A 12,073-nucleotide genomic window follows, 5' to 3' on the forward strand; every position below is an offset into this window, starting at 1 on the left:
GGAAATTTTACAGGTCTTCCTGTAAAAAAAGTTGGAGTGTCATGAGCTGTCTGCAGCAGAGCCAGGGGACAGCGAGGTGGCTCAGTGCCACTGAGTGCAGCCCTGCAGAAAGGCTCAGCTGCACTACATCTTCATGCTTGGCTTGTTTAGCTGATCTCATTCATGTACAGAAACAAGGCAGGCCCTGGGAACGCAGTGTATTTGCTGTGCTTGAGGTGCACTTTAAAAACCTGATTCCAAAGCATTAAAATTAAATAACTTGGCAGAGAGCCCATAGAAGAGACTGTATTTCAAGACTTACCAAGACACAAAGATGGATCATACAATTAGGCTGACAGTAAAGTGCTGAACTTAATTATGACTTCAGCAATGATGACATATTTGTGATGATAAAGTTCAAGATCTGCAGATAACAGGACATGGATAAACTGCTGGGTTCCCTGGACTCCCTTTTTCACTCTCTTCCCCTGAGGAAAAAATCCTGCCACAAGCCTCAGTCAATCCTCTCCCAGTAATGTTCAACTTTTCCAGATAAATTTAACAAAGGAACAAGGAAGGAAAGAAACTATGAGGAAATGAAGCTCATGTAAATTCTGTCAACATGGGCATCTGGGCTGAAGTGAGAGGTCCTGCAAGGGGGGGTTTTCCTTTTGCTGCGATGCAGAGCCACAAAGGATGGGCACAAAGGAGAGAGGACCAAACCAGACAGCACAAAGCCCCAGGGAATCAGGATTCACAACTCCCAGAGAAGCTCCCTAGGTGGCAAGTGCAGGAGGAGACTCTCTCCTGGAGGCTCACAGTACATCACAAAATATATTAAAGGTAGTTTCATGTCGCCCCTCCTGTCTTTCACTGGCTACTTGTGTCACACAAATGCTAAGGACAGTGTTGCTGCTGCCCCAGGGTCCTCTGCACACACTGCACCAGGCCTGCTTCTGCCCAGAAAACCTTGTCTTGCTTTTATTCCAAAATCCTGAGTGGGTTCAAACAAAATTCCAGCCACCTTGACATGCTAGAATAGCTCTCTCCCTCACACCCCTCATGGTCAGGGGGCAAAAGTGATTCCTTTCCACATCTATTCCCCTTCCTGGGCCAATAATCTTCATATGGAGATCATACTGCCCTGGAAAACTGGAGCAGACAGCCTCCATCTGGATCTGGGTTACTGTGTCAAATGAAAATCACCAGGTACTTTGATCCAAAAATTCTTGAAGACTCTGACAGCGTGCTGGTAGTCTTGCCAGAGTGAACAGAGTGCCTGAAAAGCCTTTTGGAAGGGACCTGTGGAGGTCTCTAGTCCAAACCTCCTTGAAGCACAGCCACTGCCAGGAGTAGGTCAGGGTGTCTGCAGCTTTATCTGACTGAGCCTCAAAGGCCACACAGGAGGGAGATTCCCTGACCTCTCTGGGCAACCTGTGGCAGTGCTGCACCAGTCCTGTGGCAGAGAGGGTTTCCAATGCCTGATCTGAGCCTTGCAAGCTGCATTGTGGGACCCCTTGGAGCTGCCACTGATGGGAAGGAAGCGCCTGACTCCACCAGCTCTGTAACTGCACTGCCAGCAGCAGATTCCCCTCAGCCTCCTCCTGACCAGCCTTTCCCCAGGTCCTGACCAGGTTGGCAGTTCCCTCCTGGACCCCTCCTCCTCCCACCCTGCTCACCCTGGGCTCCCAGGATTGGGTGTTCCTGCAGTTGTCATTGCACAGATCCGGAGTCCTGCTCCAGCCCAGCACTCAGTATTTCTGGAGCTGTGAAGCAGCCTGGTGCCAGACAGTCTGACATGGATAAATTCCATGCAGCAGGACTATGAAAGAGGTGTTGCAGTGACCTGCTGAGCAGTTCAGGGTGAAAAGAGACTTTTGAGACCTTTCAATAGCTTGCAGTAGTGAGCTGCTCAGTGTAAAACAGCGGGCACAGGGTGCCAGCCCTGCTCAGGCTGCTGCTACAAACATTGAATGAGGTTTGTCCTGCCCTCCCCAGAGACTCACCCCACACTACCATGGGGCTCGCCTTGCCTTGGGGGGGCCTCAGGTAGTGCCTCTGTCTGGAGAAGGAGCAGGAAACTCTGATTTGGAAGCTTTCAAGATTGCTTCCTCCTTCAGAGGAATTCAGTGCAAGCACCATTATTGACACAGCACAGAGGCAGAGCACACTCAGTAAATCATTCAGGTACCCTCCCCACATGGGCCTGAACTCAAACATTGTAAAGCCTCTTCCTGGGACCCAACACAAACAGAATAAAAGCAGCCTTGTAGTCAGGACACGAAACCAGAGTTCCCCTCTCTTAACCCCTAACCCACAGCCCACGCTCCCCTTCCCTTTTCTCTTTCACAATCCCAAGAGGTGGGTTTGTCTGGCCTAAAAGGAAAAATTGACAGCAAGTCTCATGCTTGATGCCAGACAGATCTTGCCAAGAGACCCCAACAGCAAAGGCACCCCCTGTCCAGGTACAAGCAGTGCTGCCCAGGAACCCTGTGCCTGCCCACCCTCACAAGGTGGGCCAGGTCCAGGATGCATGAGCACCTGTCTGAGGCCCTAAATCAGCTCCAGAGGTTAGAACTGTTTCATACACACCCACACAAGGTCTTCTGACAATTTCCACATAGCTTATTGATAAAAATATGGATTTCCTAGATCTCTTTCAAGAGACTTGGCTGTCTCACACTGTGTTTAGATGGTTGGTGTTTAGGCTCCTTCTCAGAGCTCAACTCTTTCTCTCCTATAAAAAGCAAAAAGAAATAAATGAACACATAAAAACCAAAGAGTCATTATTATATAGGAATTTTACCTAGAAGAAAAAATCCTAGAAAACAGGAAGGATTCTAGGAGAGATGACTGGGTCAGCACAGCTGTGGGGAGATGCTGAAGGAAACCACATGCTCCAGCACTTGCAGGACCTGCTAAACACTACTCACATGAGAGCCAAGAGAAACTCATGACAGCTTCTTCCACCTGCACTTTGGACTATATTTATCACCAGAGAGTTTCCCCAAAAAGCACCACACGCTTTTGGCAGTATAGAGAACACTAAGGAACATGTGAGTGTCAGATGATTGAGGAAAAGCAGCAAAAGAGCAGGACTAAAACCTCCACGCATCTGTCTGAGCCAACTCCAGAGGGTGCAGAGCTGTTTGGGAGGAAGAAAGGTGAAAATCCAAAGGCATTCAGGATGCTACCAGGCAGAAACACCTTCAGAAGCCATCCACTGACTGCCATGTGTCACCTCCTGCCCTCCTGGGCTGATTGCCCCTCACAGAGGGACAGGAGGGCAGCTGTGGGGCAGGCACATCCCATCCCAGCAAAAGGGCTCTCCTCTGGGGCAGTGCCACACCAGGACCAAAGGTCCTGTCCCATGCTGCATGGGGAGCAGCACCAGCGCCGTGGGGCCCTCCCAGAGGATGCTCAAGTGTCCCAGCAGGAGCACACGGGCCCTGCACTGCCCAGCCCAGCCGTTCTGTGCCGCAGGGGCTGGGGTCCCACCCTGTGTTATGAATAGAAAGTTGTATTTTTTTTGAGTTTCAGAGTTAAAAAACAAGTCAGGCCTCTTTGGTTTCCCTGCTGAAGAAAAGCTCTTCAAATACCTGTTAATGGCCAGTGATTAACTATTGTTTCCCTGATGCTGGCCGCTTGCCAAGAAGACACCAGGACAGACCCTCCAAGGTAAAGAGAATAGCAGTGACATCAGAGCCAGTATGCAGATGAGAAATACATTGCGGCCTGAATTTTTACAGTTTTACAGTTTTTACAAGAAAAACCCCTAAAATCACGAGCCAACAAGTGACTTAAGTGATGTCTAAGGATGGGAGCATAGTCCCGTACCTGCTTAGACCCTTTTTGTTTCTCACCCTAACCTAAAAAGATACTGATTAAAGCATGCCATGCCTGGGAGCAATGGCGGCGAGGGCGCAACCCGTCGATTTCTCCCCACCTGAGCTGATTCTTCTTAATAAAGGCATTAAAAAGGAGAAAGATCTCCTGCCCATTTATTTCACCCTGCAGCCCCCAGGCCCATGCCATGCCCCAGGACAAGCCAGCCCTCACGGCAGGCCAGGGCCAGCTGCTCCCGGAGAGCTGCAGGAGGCAGCCCGGCCTGGCTGAACCTCAGGCACTGGCAGGCGGGGACTTGCAGTGCTGCCCTTGCTTTCCATAATGAGTGCCCAGAGGATCTGTTTACATCGACATCAGGTCAGGCCTGAGGACTGGCCCCACCCAGCCTAAGCCTGCCTCAGAGCTTGTGCTTGAAACCATCTGCTCCATCCTTCCTGATCCTCCAGACGAGCTCTTCAAGGAATCAGCCCTGTTTCTCCCAGGCTGCCTGTAATTACAGGTTGGAGACAGGCAAAGAGCTCTGCTCACACCAGGCCCATGTGGGTTTGGTGCTGGCCAGCTGCTGGGGCCGGGCTTGTAGGGGATGGCTTGAGCCCAGACAGCACAGAGCTGTGGCACTAACAGGGTGATTTATTCCCTGATCCTCAAGTCTGTCCAGAAAGCCTTGAAGAGCAGTGCTCAGGAAAGTGCCAGAGATGGCCAGCAGGGGAGGAGGAGCTGTGCCAGAGGGGATGTGTTGTTATCTTATCTGAAAAGTTCCATTCCTTCTTGGCGATTTCTCATGGGCAGCTCCTCACAGTACTGACTCCTTCTTCCTCACAGCACAGCCAACAAACTCTAACTTCTCAACCAGCCAACCTACTCTTTTATAATACACATCCTAATTGGACCTAGCTGTGGCCTATTAAGGGCAGGCCTGCTCCTAATTCTTGGTAATTAGTGCAGCTGTAACTCCTTAGGGGTGAGATTACCTTCATCACTATCTCTATTCTCCTACATTCCATCCACCCACAGAGATGGCCAGCAGGGCAGGAGGAGATGGAGGTGCCAGAGGGGACGGCCAGCAGGGCAGGAGCTGGAGGTGTCAGAGGGGATGGCCAGCAGGGCAGGAGCTGAGGTGTCTCTAAGGGCAAGCTTCAGTGATTTCCCTGTAGGGCCTGACACAATACTCCTAACAAAGTTTGTACTGTGTTTATACCCCTATAGGCCAGGGGCATTTTACAGACCTCCTGGAGCCAGGGCCACCTTCTGCACCTCCTCTAGCAGGTGCCCCTTGTGCCCCTTAGGCAGCTGCTGGTCACAGCCCCAGAGCTCTTGCTCCCAGCTAAGGGCACAGCAGTCAGACGAGCTTGCTGGGGGATCCAGGCAGCTCAGCAGCCCTGGGGACAAGCCACCCCAGCTCTCACACAGCCCTGGCAGACTGCACAGCAGGGCTGCAGGGAAGGAAGCAAAGAATAGCCCAGCAGAGTTGCCCACATTCTCAGCTCATAGCTTGTTTTTCAGACCTGCCCTCTAATCACAGTTTTAGGCCGTGGACCATTGGGATTTTGATTTGCCCCACAATGTGCACCAGGCTTGAGTGGATCTAGTCCTACCACTCTGCTCAGAACCCCCTGTTTGTTCATGTGAGCAAACTTGGTGTTTGCTTTTCTATTAATTACGAGGACACAGAAGCTATGGCTGTGCTAAAAAATTTTTACTGGAGTTTATAGAACATTGAGTAATCCCCAGAAGCCAATAAAATGGCTTCACTCCCCAAACTAGCCATTTCAGAGTGCAGTTAAACTGGATCCTGAATTCATGCAATAAATGAACCCCTTCCCAACATGCCCCATTAAACCAGGTGTGCTGTAGGGATAGTGCTGCCCTTTCTCCAGACTTTAAAAAAAAAAAGGCACTTTTAATTCTCTGTAAAAAAAACATGGTTTAATATGAACTAGCACTTTTTAAAGTCACCCTGCAAAGCATTAATAGGAGCCTACATGGTGTTCCTGACTCTCCATGGTTCCACTGTTCTTTCCTGAGCTTTTTTGCATCCGTGATTTGTGACTAGCCAGGTGAGCTGGCTGCAATGCCCTGTGCCTGCTGATACTGGCAGAGTCATGGGAGCAGCCCTCATTCCTTACAGATTTTGGAGGCACAGCACCTCACAAGGTCCCTTCCATCAGCACTCCATGACAGCAGAAAGGTGAGTGGAAGAACTGAGCAGCCCCACAGGACCAAAAGCCAGCACATGGAAAACAGCAGGAGGACATTTTTCATTTTTCTGCAAACACCTGAGTCCCACTAAAAAAAGACATGAAAAAAAAAGAGAATCCAGGCAGAAAAATGACAGTCCAGGAGAATTGTGTTCCCCTCTGCCAGCTGCAATCCTGCATTGTGTTCTTGAGACCTTGTAGAGCTCATCTTTCCCTGCGCTCAAGCTCCAGAGCAGTTTCTTAGTGCAAGTATTCAAAAAGATAATCTCCTCTTAAAGTGTGCTAAGCTCCTCCAGAAGGGACAAATACATCTGGAGAGGAGGGAATGGCAGCACTCACCTGCTGGCTCAAAGCTGCCTGCTAAGCTTCCCTCACACAACCACCTCTCCATGCCTTCCAGCAGCACTTTAACCATGGTCCTCACCAAAATGGGTGCAAGGAGCTCTTGCAGAGGCTTAGGGGACTCAACCACGAGCATAAATTAAGTGAGCACTATGCCAAATAGATGAGCTGTGCTGGGCAGCAAGGCTAAAATCCACTCTAAACTCAGAGCGGTTAAAAAACACCCTCTTCCATAGTACACAGCAGACCAAGCCCTCAGGTTCCTTTTTCCACACCATTTAAAGGACCCTGGGTTACAGAGTGTCACCTCCTTGAAGAAATACCAGCTTAGAGCTGGAGTATGGCACAGTTAGGACAAGATCCACAAATATCTGTTGCTGTGGTCATGCCCCAGGTTGTTGATGGATATCTCCAGAAAACACATCTGTTCCATCTGAGGCTTCCCCTGCAGCTGGATCAAACGCAGTGTTTGTGCAAAACACAAAATGGGGTGCCAAGACTCTCAGTTGGTCTCTGCTTCTAAAATATTTTGACTTAGAAAAGACCAGTGTTTCTCAAAATTGACCATAAAGTGTATTCTGTCGTGGCCAAAAAGGATCTCACAGACTGCCCCTCGGGAGCAGGACTTTTCCCCACCTCCAGCTATGCAACTTGTGAAGTGAATGCAAACCTCTGAGGGACAGTGAAAGGCGGCATTTTCCAGAGCATTTCACAGAACACACAGGAGCGAAGTTCAGAGCCTGATTATGTACATGTTAATCTGATAAAAATAAAACCTGTGTCCTGTCAACAAATGTGGAGTGTCACAGCCAGAGGTACAGGCTGGGAGTTACCCTGGGCACACACTGCATGTCAGAGGAAATACTCTCTGAAGGGCACAGCCTTTAAAAGCTCTCAGCCCTCATCAGGATTGTGTTTAAGGGCTTCAGTGCCTTCTCTGAAGCAAATGTACTTTAATGAGGATGCCTGTAAGGCATTTAGGAGCTAATATAAATATCTTGCAGAGGAGGACTGTGATACATGCAGCCCTGTTACAAACATAGCATAAAGCCTGTGATGAAGACAGCCCCATGATAAAGATAACTTTCAATTACCAAAAATATTAGAGAAACCAAATGCAAGAGGCTTCCCTGGAAACACAACGTTACTGCTCCCTGAAGCAACACAGGCAGACTCTGGGGTTTTTTTTAATCCAGCTGAAAAAACCCCTCTGTACTTGCTTCAGACAATTATTCTCACCTCCCTGAAATACCTTCCACAAATGTAATGTGCCCCAGGTGACACTCTCTGTAACCTCGGGGGTACAGGATCCTGTCATGACAGACCACAGCTAAATGGCAGGAGCTGAAGCTTTCTGAGTTCAGGCTTCTTTTTGTAGGAGCCCAACAGGGTGACGAGGTAAGAAACGTGGCACAGGGGGTTTTGCTGGGGCAGTGCCTCCCGTGCACAGCACCCACCCATCCCTCACCACTGGGGAGAGGCTCTGCTCTCCTCTCTGCTTGCTCAGCACAGCCCCTCACCATTTTTCCATTTGGAAATCACCACCTCTGAAATGGCAGAAAGTCAAAGTACCTTTGACAGAAGTCTGGGCCCATCTTCTCATGCAAAGGGGACCCCCAGCTTTCACAGGAACAAACACAGTCTTGGGGCTCTTCTGTGAATGGACATAAGACCCTTTTGAATGCTACTCATTAGTGTTTTGGCTGGCATGAACTGTTCCTCTGTGCCCCAGCTGATGAACACTAGCACTGCTGCCAAGTCTGCTGATAAATAAATAAGGATAGCAAAAGCCTTATGGTTTTTGAAAAGGGCAGCAGGAACTCACTGCTCAAGGCAGCAAACACAATTTGCAGTAACAAACAGACTGGAGTCCAAGAGCAGCTCAGTGCTGATATTCAACCCTATTTTCCTCTTAAACATCAGCTATTAACAGCAGAGAAATCAATGGCACTGGGGGCAGCTAGGATCAAGCTGATGGGGAATGCTGCAGCCTTCCCCCAACAGCCTTCCTCATTTGCTCCATTTATCACCTACAGCCTCAGCTCTTCCAGCTCCAGCCCCGCTCTTCTGCTCCTCGGCTCTGCAAGCAGGACTAATCTTCATCAGTGACAAGGCAAGAGACTAATTACAGTACACATTTCATTTGTGACTGGACCCCAGGGAGAGGAGGAGGGGGAAGAAAGCTTTTTGCTTGCTCTGCCAGCTAAACAGTTTGTTTTTGTTAGTGCCGAAATAAGTCTGATGGCAGCCAACTGATGCCTAAAGAGCAGCTCACCCATTAACCTCGCATCCACAGCTCACACCCACCACCATTTATATGCACCATTAATATTTATAAGGGTGACGTGTCTTTTTGACAGGAACTTGTGCCTCCAGTGACAACAGATGTTATACCATTTATGAAAGAAACTACTCAAGCATTTCCAATGGACCTTGTGCATGCTCATCATGTCTTTATCCCGTGCCCTGATTGTATTGTCCACGCTGAGCCTGGGTCACCTCCTGACTCCAGTCCAACGGCATGCATGGCAGCACACTTGCCTGTAGAGTACTCAAAAATGTTTTGAGCTTCATTATGTCTCTGTGAATGCTCTTCTGGGAGCCAGAGACCTTCCAAATGCACCTGCCAACTCACACAGAAGCGTGTGAGGCCATGACGTGTCAGAAATGAGGATTTGCCACTTACCTGGGCCTCCAAAACACACGACACGTAGCTCAGGCTGCAGGATGGCCTCCCACAGTTGCCTTTGCCACTGTCACCACAGCTGCATTAGTGCTCATGCATCATCTAGAAAGAATGAAGGCCTGTTTCATAGGCTGTGTTATGCTGCTCTACACACAAGGCTTGCAGGAGCACACATGCAGCAAGGGTGCCACTATCTCTGCTAAAATGCTGCTCCTTGGCTAAACTACCATTTACAGCTTGTGTAGGAGCCTGTCACTGGCAGGACAGAGCTCCCTAGTCTAGCAAAGATTAAACTCTCATCCTTCGTGCAGGAGAAAGCAGTGCCTGTACACACCCCTCAGCAGGGAGCAGGATGGGCTTCACCTGGATAAAATACAGATGAGTAGATGGGTTCAGTGAAATCTTCAGGAACCACCACGCATGGACAAGCACTGAGGTATTGGACAAGGTATCTAAGGAATGTTTTCTGTTACTAGATTGCAGTTGACATTTCCATTAAAATGCATGAGGTTACCATGATTCGCTTCACCTGATGTGACGGAACTTGTTTAAAGTAGCACAAAAATGTCACATTGTCCCTGTGGGCTAGAGGAGATAGCCTGCAGTGACTTCCTCCTCCAGAATGGCAGCTCTAGTGATGCCCTGATATTTATGGCACATACATTTTTAATGCCCTGCACAAACAGCTGCAGCATTTGTCAACTCATTTGACCTGCAGCTTTTCAAAGAAAATACAAAAAGACATGCTGCAGAACAAGAGCCAGCAATGTGTACAATGCCTTGCCATCAGCACCTGCCCAGTCAGAACAGAAGCAGGATGTTCCAGCCATGGCCAGCTCTCTCTGGCCGTTCTTAGCCAAGATTTGCTGCTCAAGTCTCCTCGTCCATCCTGAAGTGCTCACCTTGTGCCTCCAGCTCCTCACTGCTCAAGAACTCACATCGAGGTTGTGAGAGATCATTGCTGTCCAGCAGCCAGCAGAGCTTCACCACCCAAGTCCTGACACATCCGAACCTCAGCTGGGGGGAATTTGGGAGCTCCTTCACGTCCCATTTCCCTGCATGAACAAAGCAGCACCTCAAACCCAAGTTAGCTCTGACACACAGCTGGTACAAACACCTGCAGTGAAGAGGCCTGGCAGCTTTGGGGACTGCACACGATTTACAGCAGTGTTAACCCCACTGTTTGAGCAGCGAATACATGAATATTTGTGTGATTTGGTTTTACCCTTGTCAGCAACCAGGTGCACCAACTTCCCCCAACCCCCATTCTAGGAAAAGCTGAGCTTTCTCTGAAGAGAAAACAAGCTCACAAAGGCTTGGAGTTCATATTTTACCAAGAATTGCATACATTGTGTGTTACTGCACATTTCCCAAATGTGTGAGTGCGTTTGTGTGTTTTTATACACCTCTGATGACCTTAGGTGCCTAGTTTTGGTTCAGAATGAAGATGGTCCTTCAAAATTGCACCCAATACTTTGCTGCAGTTTGCATGCATACAATCGTGGTTTTCCCGTGCCACTTAGGTAGGCTAAGTACACATCAACCAGGCACACAGAATGGTGACTGTTGTCTCTACTTAAATACAAAAATGTTCTGTATCTGGCCTGGTCCACAGCGTTTCTGCTTAGCCAGCATTAATTATATCATTGAAAAGAATGAGCTGCTTGCCACATTGTGTCACATGGAGAATTCAGTGCATCAGAAGCAGAAGGACAGATTTAGACATCCAGCCCCCAGTACATCCCACTCTGCTCCTGCCTGCTGCAGGGAAACTTGTCAACACCTGAACAGACTGACAAAACCCAAGCACTGATGCTTCAACATAAAAGGAAAAAACACACCAGAAACACCTTTCTGAAAATAACAGCTGCTGTCCGCTGCGATACGAAGCGAAGGGTGGCCTGAGCTGAGGTCTCCAGCCAGGACACCCCACGGACCAGCTTTGCCCGTGATGGCCTGGGGCAGGCAGTGCCGAACCTCTCCATGCCAGCCTGCCCTCTTGCCGCCCATGGGTTAGCACAGCGCAGGCACGGAGCTCTGCACGGCCCTCAGAGGGTGAAAAGCAGCATTAAACAACAGCAAGAGCCAGCCCGGCCCTTCCCGGAGCCCGTTCCGCTAGCCTGGGCCGCACGGGACCGGCACCGACCCAGCTGTGGCTCACGCCAGAGCTCTCCGCAAGAAAACCTCAGCACCACCGCGGCCGAAGGGCTTTCGGTGGCGAGACAAGCCGGGAGGGAGCCGGAGCAGGGGGGAGCTCTGCCGGACACGGAGGGAGGCGAGCGAGCGGCTCCGCGCCGCTTCCAGCGGGGAACGCGTCTCCCGTTTCCTCGGGCGGCAAAAATATGACATGCATTAGCGAGGAGAATAAAAGCAGCGAAACAAAGGAGCGGGAGCGAACACCTGTCGCTCTCCTCGGGGACGAGCCCTAATGCTTTTATTTGCCTCGGTCTGCCGGGGGAACTGCAGCTGCCAACTGTCATCAGCATCAAGTTACCCGCACAAAGCTGCCCGCTCTTTCAGCCGGGGAGGCGGACGCGCCGGGGCCGGCACCGAGCTCTGCGGGCCCAGCTGCCCGCGGCCGGGGATGCGCTGCACGGCCGGGCCCGCACAGCCACGGGCACGGCCAGCGCGTCCTGCCGGGCCGGACCCGGCCCAGAGCCGCCCCGCCCGCAGCACGGGGCAGGACAAGGGTGAATCCGTGCCCAGCTGTGCGTGCTTCGCCCCGCGGCTTCCCGGTCACGGCTCAGGGGCATGGACGGTCGGTGCTGACGCCCCGCCGGCAGCTGGCCGGCCGCACTGTGCCCTCCGTTCCCGCAGCACCCGAGCCGCACGCACGGGGATTGCGAGGCTCTGAGCCCGTATCGGGCGCTGGGGCTTGGGGTCACTGGGGCTGAGTGACGGCGCAGCCGCCCCGCGGAGCCGCGCGCTGCCGGCGGGGGCACGGCCCGGCCCGGAACAGCTCGGTAAGGCACGGCACGGCACGGCTCGGCCCGGCCCGGCCCGCTCCGGCACGCTCCCGCTC

This window comes from Passer montanus, unplaced genomic scaffold (assembly GCF_014805655.1).
Source record: "Passer montanus isolate IOZ18808 unplaced genomic scaffold, ASM1480565v1 scaffold63, whole genome shotgun sequence".
Taxonomy (NCBI): domain Eukaryota; kingdom Metazoa; phylum Chordata; class Aves; order Passeriformes; family Passeridae; genus Passer; species Passer montanus.